Source organism: Phyllostomus discolor, chromosome 4 (genome assembly GCF_004126475.2).
Source record: "Phyllostomus discolor isolate MPI-MPIP mPhyDis1 chromosome 4, mPhyDis1.pri.v3, whole genome shotgun sequence".
NCBI lineage: Eukaryota > Metazoa > Chordata > Mammalia > Chiroptera > Phyllostomidae > Phyllostomus > Phyllostomus discolor.
In genome coordinates, this window is record NC_040906.2 from 72970522 (window position 1) to 72985984 (window position 15463).

Below are 15463 nucleotides of genomic sequence, written 5' to 3' on the forward strand. Positions count from 1 at the left end.
TTGTTTTCTGCAAAAGGTAACCAGCTAAAGCAAACCTGTGCATGGTAAATGAAGACCATCATGTAATGTGCCAAGAAACCCAATAAAGGCCAATAAAACCCAATAAATCACCAGAAGGCTGTGGCCTTCTGAATCACCCAAATAGTTTCTGCAGAGGAATATGCAAGACTAATGCAAAATTTGGTGTAGATTAGTTGCTCTACTAGCTCAGTCATTTTGAATGCAATGGCCACACAGTACATAAATTCACTCAACTATATCTACCACTCCCACTGACTAGTACAGTGAAGTCATCATTGTTTACACATGCACATTCCCGTCCAGTCTCCTTGGCTGTCAGTGTACATCAATGTTGCACAAGCTCCTCTCATTATGTTAACAATGGCTGGACATTTCTGGTCAGACTTGTATTCTTTAAAACACTTGAAACAATACTGCATGGTGATTCATGAAGTGGTAGATGAAGTATCCTAATTAAGTTTCCACATTCTAGGAGTAGCTAAAGCAAAAGATTCAAATATCACTGAATCTGTACTCGAGATATATCTAGTTAGCAGAAGAAATATTAGAAATGATTTTTCAATTGTGGAATGCGTATTGGTTAAGGTCTGATATTAGCTAGACCTATTGTATCACCACTCTAGTCTGTGTAAATACTGACATGAGTTTGGTCAAGTAGAATTCTTTAGCGAAGGACTCTAGGTCAAAACTTTGTTCTGTCCTGTTCTTCCCACTTAACAGAGAATTCTCTTTCCTAATCTAATTTAAAGGTGATTTTATCCTGTCTTTTGTATAATTGTATACCTGCTTTTGAGCAGTTTTTTAATAGGAGGAACTTATAGAAGGAGACAGGAAGTAGGAACTACATTGAGATTATATACAAATTATGTGTTTTTGTGCCTGTAGAGTCCAACATCTCCATGTGTGGGTATTTGTACCTGGTTTTACTCTCTGCTTTCCCTGTAAATTCTACCTGCTACTGAGGTTGTGGGGAAGGAGAACCTCTGCTCTCAATGACCTGTAGACCCTGGGGCTACCTACTCTCTCCATAAAGAATCTGATTCTTTGCGAAAAGCAAAATTAGCATAGGTTAAGTTCCTAAATATGGATATGAGCTCCAGATTCTGGAAAGAAGCTCTGACACCTAAATTAATTCTGAAAAGGTAAGGAAATAGGAGAAAGAAGTCTATATATCTGAATTTAGATAAACATATAAAAATAGCCTAAACTGTGGTTATTTATGGTGCACAAGGAGAAGAAGAAACAGGTAAGGTCTTCATTTTAGATCTTTATTCATTTTTATGCAGCACTGTTATTTTTTCAGAATATTAATTTTACTTTAGTGCATGATTTTAAAAAATTAGTTGCATCTGGAGTAGGTGCCTGATTTACTTGTAAAGTTTTTGTCTGCAGGCTTGAACTGTTTTTTAAAAAAAGGAAGTCAGCTTTTTTTTTTGTCAATACTGTGCCAGTGAATTATTTCTTAAGTTTCAATCTACATCAGCTATTTATTTTACAGAAAAGGTGTTACAGAGCTATGCATTGCACTGTATATAATCTGTCTGCTTATTTGACACTGAATTCATAGTCAATAATTTCATTTCTTTTCTCCCTCTTATTAGACTGTTATGTAAACATTTTACACTAACAATTTAGAGGTTCTCTGTGCTTATAAAGAAACTAAGATTCTTTTCTTTAAATCCAGAGAATATTTTCTGAGTATCTCCCATATGACACATGTTGTGTTAAGAAACAACTTGATGCTTTGTATTATATTTTAAAATAAAACTTCCCTGTAACAATATCTCAGAATAGAACAAAAATTAATTTTCCCCCAAATAAAAGGAAAACCTCAGATCCTTCTTGAATCTTCATCTTCTCATTTGGTAATTTTCTTCTGATTAAACCTCACAGTTTTCTCTTCTGGTGAATCAAGTTATCTTCTATTTGTCTTGTATTCATGACCAGAGAGTTGCTCATTCAATACAGATGATGCCACTTTAACTTTGTGACAGTGGGCAAGTTACCTCACTTATTTCAGACCTAGAGCTTTCTTCCATTGGACGTAAAAGTATATATCTCTTATGTTCACTGGAAAAGACTTAAAGAAACTATGTATATAAAGCTCTTAGTATACTCTCTTTATAAATGTTCTTTATAAATGTTAGGTGTTTTTCTTGCAGAATAAAGGACTCTTTCAAGTCAGTAAGGACAAAAATTCCAGCAGAGAAGCAGTTAGGACTTTTATAAGCATTTTATAACACAAATTATCCAAATGGCCGGTAAACATGGAAAGGGCTAAAACTATTTAGTAAGTGGGGAAATACAAGCTGTAACCAAAATGAGAGTTCACATCCAGTCAAGGTGGCAGCATAGGAAGACATGGCTTACCTTTTTGCACAACCACATTAACATTCAACTAAAATATAGAAAAGAAGCATCGCTCAGAACTGTCATAAATTGACTTGAATGGAAATCTAACAACTATAGAATTAAAGAAATCACATCCATCCAGAATGGTAGGAAGGGCAGAGGCATGAAATGGGCTGGTCCCTCACCCATGTGTGGTGGATAAAAATTCAGAACAAATATCTCAGGAGGGTAGAGTTCCACAATAGGCCCCACAATAGGCCCCACTGTCCAGGGTTCTAGTGCCAAGAAGATAAGTCCCCAAAACTTCTGGCTGCAAAAACCAGTGGAGACTGAGTCAATGGAAGAAACACCTGGAGCACCAAGCAATTTCTTTTGATGAACACACACGGACTCACCTACTCTGACTCACTCCTTCTGAGCTCCAGCACCAGGTAGCAGTGTGAAAGGCACCAGTAGCATATGCGGAGAAAGGGCAGAGGTCATTGTCCCTTTTCTAAACCTTCCCCAACAGAGCTTGCAAGCTGGTGCCAGAATTAAGACTCCATCAACCTGGCTAACAGTGTTTGACCCACCTTGGAGATCCCTAGAGACTCTGTCCCAACCAACTTATGGTCTCACCCAAGCTGCTTTTCCATATGAATGTCTGGCCTTGGCTCGTGCTTCACAAATTCCTAAATCCTATCAAACAAGCAATAGCTAACCTCAGTGAGCCCCAGGCCCTGCACTAGCAGCAGCCATCTTAGATTCATAGCTTGGCTTTGCCTGGGAATCTCCAAGCCCAGCACAAGTAGCAGTCATCTCAGATTGCTTTATAGCTCAGGCAGGGTAGCCTCAGGCAAAACACAGATGGGGACTGACCTTGGCCTGCACCACCTGGGAAAGGCTAGGGCCAGCACACCCAGAAGATAGCTACAGACCATATCAGACTATCACCACCCTGCCCCTGCATAGCTGATCCTCCATGGAGGGCAAAGGTTGGTGGTAAGTGGTCACAGCCATTCCTTGCAGCTGGCTGGATTGAGTAAATCCCTCCCACTGAGTAGCCAACAGCAATCAAGGCTCAATTACAAGAGAATGATGTATTTAGCCCACATTAAGCATGTTCCTCGAGTACCCAGCTTGAGTGAAAGGTCCATGGACCCTACAGGACACATACTACATTAGGTCATGCTACCAAGACACAGAGTCACAGTAGCTCTACCTGATACATGGCAGATGCCAAAATGAGGAGATTAAAAAACATGATCCTAATGAAAGAATAGAGCAAAACTCCAGAAAAAGAGCTAAACAAAATGGCGATAAGCAATCTGTCAGATGCAGAATTCAAAACACTGGTTATAAGGATGCTCAAGGAACTTAGTGAGGACCTCAGCAGCATAAAAAATATCCAGTCAGAAATGAAGGATACACAAATTGAAATAAATAACAATTTATAGGGAAAGAACAGTAGAATGAATGAAGTCAAGAATCACACCAATGATTTGGAACATAAGAAGGAAAAGAAAAACCACTAATTAGAACAGTAAGAAGAAAAAAGAATTCAAAATTGTGAGTATAGTATAAACAGCCTCTGGGTCAACTTCAAGTGGGTCCAATGTTCACATTATAGAGGTGCCAGAAGGAGAAGAGAAAGAGCAAGACATTGGAAATCTATTTGGAAAAAATAATGAAAGAAAATGTTTTAATTTGGTAAAGGAAATAGACATGCAAATCCAGGAAGCACCAAGAGTCCCAAACAAGATGGATGCAAAGAGGCCTACTCCATGACACATTATTGTTAAAATACCAAAGTTGAAAGACAAAGACAGAATGTTAAAAGCAGCAAGAGAAAAGAAGTTTGTTACCTACACAGGAGTTCCCCTAAGACTGTCAGCTGACTTCTCAAAAGAAACTTTGCAAGCTAGAAGGGATCAGCACAAAATGTTCCAAGTCATGAAAAGTAGGGACCTATAGCCAAGATTGCTCTCTTTAGCAAAGATATCGTTTAGAATAGAAGGACAGATAAAGTGCTTCCCAGACAAGAAATACTAAATAGTTCATCATCACCATACCATTATTATATGGATTTTTAAGGGGACTTAAGAAAAAGAACATCAAAACTATGAACAATAAAATGGCAATAAACACAAATCTACAACAATTGAATATAAAAAACAAAGTAAGCAAAAAAAAAAGAACACAAATAGAATCATGGATACAGAGAATGTTTTCATGGTTGCCAGATGAGAGCAGGGTTGGGGGAATGGGTGAAGAGGTGAGGGGATGTAAAATATGGTATAAGCAATGGCATAGCCAAAGAACTTATACACATGACCCATGGGTATAAACAGTGGTGAGAGGATTGCCTGAGAGAGTGGGGGATGCTCAGTGTGAGGGGGCAAAGGGGGAAAATCAGGATAACTATAAGAGCATAATCAATAAAATATAAATAAAAATGAAATCTCAGTACACATAATCCATAAGGAATAAAATAAAATTTACTAACAATTCCAAGTGTTGTCCAGAATGTGGGGAGATTGAAATTCTCATACATGGTCTTGTGAGTATATTTAGATAAAACCACAATGGAACACTTTTAGGCATTTTCTACTCAACTTGCACATTCACCTCTTTTAGTACCCCTAGTTATATACCCAACAGAAATGCATGCACATGTGCCTTAAGAGACAGATTAAAGAATCTTCATAGCAGCACTATTTGCAATAGTTAAAACCTGAAAACTAGCCAAATGTTCATTAACAGGTAGAATGTATAAATACTTGTGGTGTATTTATATAGTTCAATTGTATACAACAATGAAGATGAACAAATAATTGCCACAAACAGCATCATAATCTTATAATCACAATGATGTAATGAATAAAAGAAGCCAGATACAAAAGAATACATACATGTGAATTTACTATATAAACTCAAAACCCAACAAACCTAATCTATTTTTATGGTAATCAAAATTGCTTTGGGTAGAGGACTAGGAAATAGGAGGGAACACAATGTGTATTTGTGGGAATGCTGATAATCTATATTTAGTTTTAAGTGGAGGTTATATGAGTATGTTCAAGTTCAGAAAATTTGTAGAGCTTCATGTTTATTTACTTTTGTACATAATTATGTGAGCATATAATTTTGTTTTAACTTACCTGTATTTTTTAGACTATAAGACTCAGCTTTTCCTTCCAAATTGGGAGGAAAATGCAGAGGTGACCCTGTTCCTGCCTCCTGTGACCCCCGCTCCACCGCCCCACCCCCCAGCAAGCCAGGTAAGCTACATTCGAACTATAAGACATATCCCCATTTTACTCCCAAATTTGGGGGGAAAATGCATCTTATAGTCCGAAAAATATGGTAGATAGTTTTTGTATTGGTTTTATATATTTCAGTTTGAAAAAGTATAAAATCAATACAGAAAATGGAGCTATGGCTTAGTGATGTAATTCACTAAAATGTTAGGGAAAAGTTGGTCTGCTTATAGTTTTTTTTTTTTTTCTATTTGTTTGTGGATATGGGAGAATGAGTCTGGGAGCAGGGTGGCAGATTTGGGGATGTTAATACTAACTTGGAAAAATGGAGGAAATGCTAGCTGTTATATGCAAAATTTTTCTGGTTTGTAAATGGAATTTGCATATTAACTTTTCCAGTGTTAACAGAAATTTGTTGGATGAAGCTTTGCCTTGGACTTGTTGGTATAATTTAAGATTTTACATAAAAGTTAAGAATTAGCTTTAGGAGTTTAGCAGACCAGAAGAGATCAACTCTGCCATAATCCTACTTCTACATACTATTTTTGATCTCTTAGGAGGCAGGTTTCTAAGTTTAGCTGTTTTAATTGAGTGCTGTCTGCACCAGAGGTAGACTCATGACTAAGAGTCTCTGACCTAAGACATGCAGACCCTTCTCCAGTATGGTTTGGATCTAACATTCTCATGTAAAAGATATTGGAAGGAAGCTAGCTATTAGTTTCTCTCAAATAAAATATGTGAATAATAATCATGATTCCTAGCATTCAGCTCTTACCATATGTCAGGGTTTAAATTATCCTGTTTCCTTTGACGCTGTTGTTTCACTTAATGTGTTTCTCCTGTTTCAAATTGATAACAATTCTGATGAATCTAATTCCAACACAGTTTCAGCTGGTTATTTCATCAGAGCTGCTACTATCCTGGGCCAGGGCATCTTTTTCTTTTACTAGACCTACTGTACTTTCTGGTTGGTTTCTCTATTTCTTACCAGTCCCATGTACAGATCACTCTGGTGGTGCACAGGGCCCAGGGTGTAAAGTGCCTACATTCATTCATGGAGTCCAGGTCCATGGAGCCTGGGTCATTCACAGAGTCTACAGGTCCCACTGTGGACTGTGTCGTTTTAATTCTGATTCATTGAGGAGTCCTTAAGTGTTCTCTATTTCTGGCAATTTTAGATTTCCTGTAATTAATTTTTCTGGGGTATATATATGTTTAAATATTTTGTTCCTCATTTTACAATTTAAAACAGTAAGGGGAATTCCTCTGTCTTCTCAGTGTAACATCTTTACTGGAAGTTTATAGATATTATGTTAACTGGGACACACGACTCAGTAACAATTTTACTATAATATTAATTGAAAATATTCTAGTTCATGCTGCATTTTCTCATATACTCTATTTCTCATATTTTCACTTAGTATCCATTGCATATCATTTTCAGGAAGATATGATTTTTTTCAATAGATAAAAAAAGATTTTGAAAAAAGATGAGTCTGAACATTAACTCACTTAAGATTAAATGATTTTTTTAAACATTGACCTTATTTATGTTCACATGCTCTTCTTAAGAAAACTACAGTGATATAGTAAGTAAAAAAGATATAAAGAAAATCTCAGTACTCTTTACTCTTGATTGTTAAATTTTGATAAAATACATGTCATTTCCTTTGGTAAGAGAAAGTGGGTCTTAATGTCTACCGAAGCACAACTTGCACATTATAGTATCTCCACTAACTTTAAAAAAAACTTAAAATATCATACCAAATCTTAATTCTTAGATGTAAATATCATTAATTTTAGATGAACATTGTTTCAGGCTTAACTCATAGACTTTCACTCACTAACCTCATACATGGATAAAAGGAGAGAAAAATGGATCATCAAAACTTAGGATTTTGACATTTTATTTCTAATGGTATTTAAGAAAATAGTATTAAATTTAACATATGAAATAATTAGATATAAATACATAACAACTTAATATAAAACACATATTTTTCTTCTGTGTTCAAAAGATTTTAAGTACAAACATTAGTTTTTAAGGTCAAACACAGTTTCCTTAAATGTAGTATAGTTTAACTCCCATTATTGATAAAATGGAAACATTTTCAGGAAACACATTTTTGTTTCTACTCTGCTATTTATTGTTTTTTTTCTATTTTGACTTGAAATTTATATTGATACTAAAGCATTATTTCTGTATTTATAGTTCTAATGGTTTTGTAATACCTTCTCCAAATTAAATTTTATTTTCATTAATCTCTCAATTGTTTGGTTTCATAAAAAAGAGCTTTTATTTTAAGTATTCAGTTATTAATAATAGAAAAGTAATGATTTTTTTGCATATGTGACAATGTATGTTTTTTTAAAATTAAAGGAGAGTTTAACTGGTATGTCAACCAGTACAGGCTAGGTTTTGCTGCAGTAACCAAGTATTTTTGTTTCCTCTGTTGCTGGTCTCCTTCTTCTTTTTATCCATTTGCACTGAGTATTTTTTATTATTCTGTATTATCTCCACTGCTTTTTTAAAGTTGATTTTTTTATATTAGTATTTATTTTAGGATGTATAGTATACATATGAATTTAAGTTATCACAGTCTACCTCAAGTGATATTATATCACTTCATGGTATAATAAATTTACAACAGAACATTTCCATTTCTCTCTGCTTTTATGCTATTTTTTATACATTTTAATTTCACATATGCTTTCAACCCCACAATACATTTCTGTTATTTTTATTAGTTTTCTATGGCTGCTATAACAAATTATCACATACTTAATGGCTTTAAACAACACAAATCTATTACAGTATAATTCTGGAAATCAGGACTTTGAAATAGGTCTCATTAAGCTACCATGGTATCAGCAATGCTGTGTTTTTTTCTGAAGGCTCTGGGGAAGAATACATTCCTTTGCATTTTCTAGATTCTGGAGGCTGGCACATTCTCTGGATCATAATGCGCTTCTAAAGCCAGCAGTGGCTGCTCAAGGCTTTCACATTGTGCCAGTGTGACACGCTGCCTCTACTGTCTTCTTGTATTTACAAGAACCCTTGTGACCACATTGCCTTCTGCCCTGGAAAATCCAAGATAAAGATAATCTCTCTCAAGATCAGTTAGTTATAAACCTTACTTACATCTAAAATCTTAATTCTCCTTTGTAATGTAACATAACATAGCCACAGGTTCCTGGGATTAGAATGTGCACATTTTTCATGGAGAGTTTATATTATTTTGCCTGGGCCATAATTTTCTTACCTTCTTTTCTTTTTCTTTTTATTTTTTATATGAGATTTAAGTAATCTCTCATATACAAAAAAGAGATTTACAATTTAAAGAGATTTAAATAATAAGATAAATGTATTTTATAACTGCTCACATAATTTCTATTTTCAGTATTTTTCATTCATTTTGTAGATGCTGACTCATATCTAGCATTTTTTTTGCTGCTTACTTGACTTCCTTCCTTTTTCTTATAGTGAAGATTGATTTTTATCATTGGATTTATGATATGCCTTTGTATAGTTTTCTTTATATTTCTTTTGCTTGAGTTTCGTTGAGCTTTTTGAATTGGTGGGCTTATTATTTTCCCCAAATTTTTGATACATTGAAAAATGTTTATATATATTTTATATTTGTCTTCTCTCCTTAAGACTTACCTTTCACATGTAGATCAGGTCATTTGATGTTGCCCTATAGAAGTGTTTTTCCTTTCTTTTTTTTCAGTCTTTTTTATTTCTGTTTTGTTTTCTATACATTGTATTAATAAATTTTTATGTTCACTGATCTTTGTTCTGCAACACTTAAGTGATCCTAAATCCCACCTAGTTTATTTCTTCACCTCAGAGATCATAGGTAGCCAGTGGATTTTGAGGTGTGTTGTCTGTGTGAGGATAAAGATGTGGCTGAATTTCTGTTTTTACCTAGTTTCCCACAGATAAAATTGCATGTAAGCAATCATGAAATTTGTGTTAATGCTCGAATTGTTTCCTAATATGTCAGTTGTGCCATAACAAATTGTTTTTAAAACAACCTTGATAGTAGAACTGATCATATACAGCATTGTTTTCTGAGTACTTCTGAAACACAAAAATGACATTCTACACATGTAAAAAAAAAAATCAACACCTCATTCCACCTTAATGAATGCCTATATTAACACTCTTTCTTCAAGATTCCAGAACTTTATTTAAAAAAAAGAATCATAGGTCTTATCTCTAAAACTTTGACATGAGTTTCCTATCTTCCATGTCTACATTTAACATGCTCAAACTGTTCTCTTCTTGAATATATCAAATATAGTCATAACAACTGCTTTAATGTCTTTGTGTACTAATTGTCATCCATATCATTCATTATTTTGATAGCTTGAGGGTTCTTTTAATCCTCTTTATGGATTATAAAGAATTGGCTCTTTGGCTGTCTGATAATTTTATTAGATTCTAGACATCATCAGTTTTAAATCATTGAGTTCTATTTTTGCATTCCTGTAATTATTCTTATACTTTGTTCTGGAACACAGTTAAATTACTTGGAATCAGTTGATACCTTCAGGTATTGCTTTTAAGTCTTATTAAGTGGCAGTAGAGTACTATTTAGGGTTAATTTTGTCTTTATATTGAGGCACAAGCCTTCTGAGTCCTTTGCCAATGCTCAGTGAATTATGAAGTTTTCTATTCAGGCTGGTGAACAAAGCTTAATTGAGATTGTAGAATCAGCTTCCAAATTATTTATGTGGTTGTTGGCAGGAGGAATCAGTTTCTTGCTGGCTGTTGGTCAAAGACCTTAGAATTTCACTCCATGGGCATATCTGTAGAACTGACAGAATATCCTTACTTGAGGCAGATAGTTTTCTCCAAGTGAAAACCTGAATGAGAACAAGTGGAAGACCTGAAGCCTCTCTGATCTACATTGGCAAGATATATTCCACCATTTCTGCCAGAATCTATTCATTGAAAGCAAGTCATTGTGTATAGTTTACATTCAAGGGTCAGAGGACTAGGCTATAACAAAGAGAGGAGAATCAAGTGATTTCGATGCATAATTTAGAATGACCACAGTCAGCCTTCTGACACCCAGTTTCTTCTCACATGTCACTTGCGAAATGCACTTGCCTCCTATAAATCCCCCACATTTTCACCCCTTTACATCCTCATTCCAAAGCCTAAGATGTTGCCATCTAAAAGGATGATACCACACTGGTTGTAACAGCCTAAGTTAAGTTTCTCAAATATAGCTTATTTTAATCTGAAGATCTATAAATTAACAAAAATAGTAATCTGCCACAAAATGCACAAAAGTTATGATGGGACCAGCATAGGATAACTAGTCAAAGAGAAGGGAATTAAGCTCCATAAAAGAAAAGAATATCTAAAAATTTGTGAACATATTTCAAAACTACCACACCCTTGAAACCAATTAGCTTTTGATGTTTATGATCTTTTTTTATTCACTGTCTTAATTTTTTTCCAGTCTATACTATAAAAATGATAAGCTCATGTTAACATTGTAAGTAGAAGATTTTCTTTTAAGATTATTCCTCAGGCTCAAGTTCACTTTCTCAGGCTTCTTTCTTCTCCTTTTTTTCCCCTCTAAAAATTGGGTTTAGGATTTTGCCAATTCACCTTCTCTTTCTGCCACCATTACTTGAGTAGAGGTAAGTATGTTAACTCTGCTTAAATACACTAGCATCTCCATTTTTTCCTTTGACTGCCTCTGTTCAAAGACTATGTTATGAGGTTGTGCTTCCTTTTTTAGACAGTTCTGTCAGTGAATTTTGTCTGAATCTGATTTGATTTTTGTATTGGGTAACATTAGACAAAGGGGACCCTGCGATCTAATTTGACATGTCTTTAGTAAGGAAAGGTTTTATGGATCTTCAGTGAAAGGACTTGGACCTGAATCAGGACGTGCTTTTTTGTCACCCCATTTTGGTGTTCTCTCCTTTACTGACAGCATGTTCCCTAAAAGATGGACTTTTTAAATTAAAAAATATTGATAAGATGAAAAAAAACTATGGTTTCAAAAGTTGTCAAGTTCAGTATGAAAAGTACATTTTAACTTTATCTGGAAGCTTTACTTATGGATTGATCTCAGTATGATGTATTCTAAGATTTCTGATTTGATGCTTACTTTATAATGCTGAATAAGAATGAATTGCAGTTGGTACCTATATCATTTTGTTCAAAATAGTTCTAATTTTATGCTTTCTTAGGAAGCATCAGTTATGTTTGGGCAGGAATCAAAGACACACCTGAATTTTTCTCATATTTTCATTACTCAATGCTGTTAATGAGGGTGCTTCCTTGATTCTATTTTTTAAAGTACATAGATCATCATTTAAGCTCATTTTTTTCTGTATTGAAACATATTTTAACTTGTCTATTTCAAGTAACTAGATGACATTTGTTTTATTATTATGTCCTTGATACAGAGTAGATAAAAATTAGGACAGTAATTTAGATTGAAAATTATAGTTAACAATATTGAGTCTATGTTGACTTTGTATTATTTTCATAGCTTTCATAGTGACCTTTTAAAATTCAATCTCTATTTGACTATCACAAAACAGAATTTTCATCTTTTATAGATAGAATCATTAAGGTTTGTTGAGGTTTTAATGCACTCAGTGTCAAACAACCTGTTCAGGTGGCGTTAGGTGAGGAACTGGGATGTTATGGCTTAAAAACTGTTATGCTCCCCCAAATTTACCATGAACTTGACTCATGCATGTTGACCTTTCTCACTTTTTTCACAATTAGCCATGTCAAGATTTATACTTTTTTTCCTAAGAGACCAAGATAAACATAATTTTCTTAATTATGCTGAATTTTGTGAACTGGTGACATCAATGGAGAATGGGGAGATTTGCATACTTTGCCAATTTTTGACTTTAAACACTTTTTTGATAAAAACTGGATATCTGCATTTACCGATTCTAGATGGGGATAGGATAGAAAACTGAACAGAAAAGCTTCTTGTCCAGTGACATATCAGTGTCTTGACAGAATAATAATTATTCATTGATTTCCATTAATGACTCCCAAACCATGGAAAAAGCTTATATTTTTAAAGATTGCTTTTACCTACACTGTTGCCTGAAATTCAGGGGCAATAATAAGGCTTGGAACCTGAACATGAATACTAGATTTTAACAAACATCTCCTCCAAAAAATTATTTAACATCTTTTTGTATCAGGCTATCACCTGGTAATACCATGGAATCATTCTTATAGTTAAAAACAAAATAATTATATAATGTTAGATGGTAAGGTGATACTTTATATAAATTTAGTTTGAGAACAAATAATGTTTTAGGAATTTATTCTAAACTAGTGTGAAGTAGTTTTGGAAGAGAGATCAAATAGAGGAAATGTTCTTTTAAATAGAATATTATTTAATTATATATATATATATATATATATATATATATATATAATGGGAGCTTTGATACCCATATATAAAATGGGTCTCAAAAATGGGATAACAAATTTTAGACCTATAATGGGTTTCAGATATTGAACATTAGACAACACCATGATCCCCAAAGGAAGGAATATAACTTGTATAAGCTATGACTGGAGAAAGTGGGGGGGGGCCTCAAATAGAGAACAGCAGTGTCAAGGACTTGCAGAGGCAGAGGAAATCTTTGCAGAAATAATTAATGAAATCCAACTCAGAATTTAAGACTGTCCCTCCTGAAAAACTTTATGCTTAAATACAAAAAAAAATAAAACAAAAAAGGAGTAAAGATGTCTTTATTTGCAGATTATATGTCCCTTCCATTGATTTGAAACCCAGTTTTCTTTCCATCACTGTTGGTTCCATGTTCATTTTTCTTCATTTCACTTATTGTAGTCTGCATTTGTTCATCTAATTTATTACCAAAGTCCACCAATTCTGTGAGCATTCTGATCACCAGTGCTTTGACCTGTGCATCTGATAGGTTGGCTATTTCTCAGTCGCTTAAAAAAATGGGCTCTGGGGCTTTTAACTCTGTTTGAGCCATCTTTTTAATTTATTTTATTTTTTGCCTTTGGTCTGGTCGTACCTGTTATGTATGAGGGGCGGATCCTTAGGTGTTCATCAGGGCGGGGCACCTCAATTTCTGGGTTGTGACGTTGTATGTGGGGGCGGGGTCCAAGAGGGAACAATGGCCCATGCTCTACTCTCACCAGGACTCCAGTCCCCCTTGCTGCTTCCCACAAGCAAATTGGGCCCCTCTGGTGCTGGCTCCCAGGTGGGTGGGCTTGTGCACCCTCTCGGACTCTGTGGGTTTCTCCAAGGAGCCTTCTGTGAGGCTGAGAGAATTTCCCGGCCTCGACTTCCACAGCTGTTTTCAATTGGTGCCTTCAGGCTTTGTTTCCCGCTGGGTCCCTGGGTTGCGAGGTCTGTGTCACACTGCCCATTTTTACTTTGTTTGTCTGCACGTGAATGTGTGGCTGCGGACCCGCCAGCTGCCTTGCGTGCCTCACTGGGTCTGCTCGTTGCCTCCCACGCCCAGGGTCTGCCCCCGTCCGTCAGCTGCCCCTGTGCTTCTGGGGTCCGCCAACTGCGGTCTGAGCCCTGTGCATGCATGTCTGCCAGCCACCGATTTTTCAGGCTGGTACCCTTGACCCCTCTCCTTTGGCCTCTAATTCTGCCCCTCATTACCTGACTGGATGTATGGTATTCAGACTTCCGTTTGGTTCATTTCTCTCTGTTCTGGTTATTTTTTGTTTGTAAATTCTTGTTGTCCTTAGTTTTGGTTGCGCGAGGAGGTACAGTGTGACCACCTATGCCGCCATCTTGGCCCCCCCACAAAGTTATATAATAATGAGTATTTTCTTATGTAATGGAATTAAGCTACAAATTTACACTGAGTAGATAGAGAAAATGCAACTGCTTTGGACTATATTTCAGAATAATCTATGGATCAAAAATGTCAGAAAAGAACTTAGAAAATATTTAAAAATGGTAAAATGTGGGGTGAAATAAAACCAGTGCTGAATAGAAATATATAGCTTTACTTACATGTGTGGGAGAGGAAACAATGAGCAATTTATGACTTAATCTTCTGTTTTAGGAACCAAAAGGAAAGAAAGAAAGAAATAACAACAAAAAGCAAAGCAAACCTAAGAAGAAGAAAAGAAATAATACAAAGATAAAAACATAAATCAATTAAATGGAAACTAAGCATTTAAAAGTTTATTCTAGAAAAGGATTGGTAAAAAGCTTAACTTTGGTAAGAATGATCAAGAAAAAGTTGAGAAGTCACAAACAAGTAAAAAAAGAGACATATCTAAAGTTCTGTTGTTATAAAATAGGCAATAAGGGAGAATTTTGAAAAATGCCATAGTTTGGAATAAGGGGAAAAGTAAATCTTTATTCCTACCTCATATCATATGCAGACTTAAATTCTAATGAATTGAAGAACAGACTGTGAAAGGTAAAGCAATTAAACTTATTCCATCACTAGACATTGAATCTGTACAGTACAGGATATTACTTTTTAAAAATATCACTTGTTTCTTTCATTTCTCTGCCTAGTACCTACAACTAATTAATTAGTTTTTACTGTGTGTAAGGCACTGTGCTGAGAGCTGTACACCGATTAAAATATTAATTATCATAACAACCCTATGAAGTAAATATGTGATTCCTATTATACAGATGAGGAAATGGTGACAAGACAGGTTAATAAATTTAGCTAATTTATGCATTCATTTCTATTTGATTCTTAAATGTTTTATAACAGCATTTTAGCCAAGGAGTCAGAAATGCTGAACCCCATGCCTGGGCTAATTCTTTTTTCTCTGTGAGCCCAGGTTCAAGTAATATAATCCTGTGAGCCTCAGGTTCTTCACC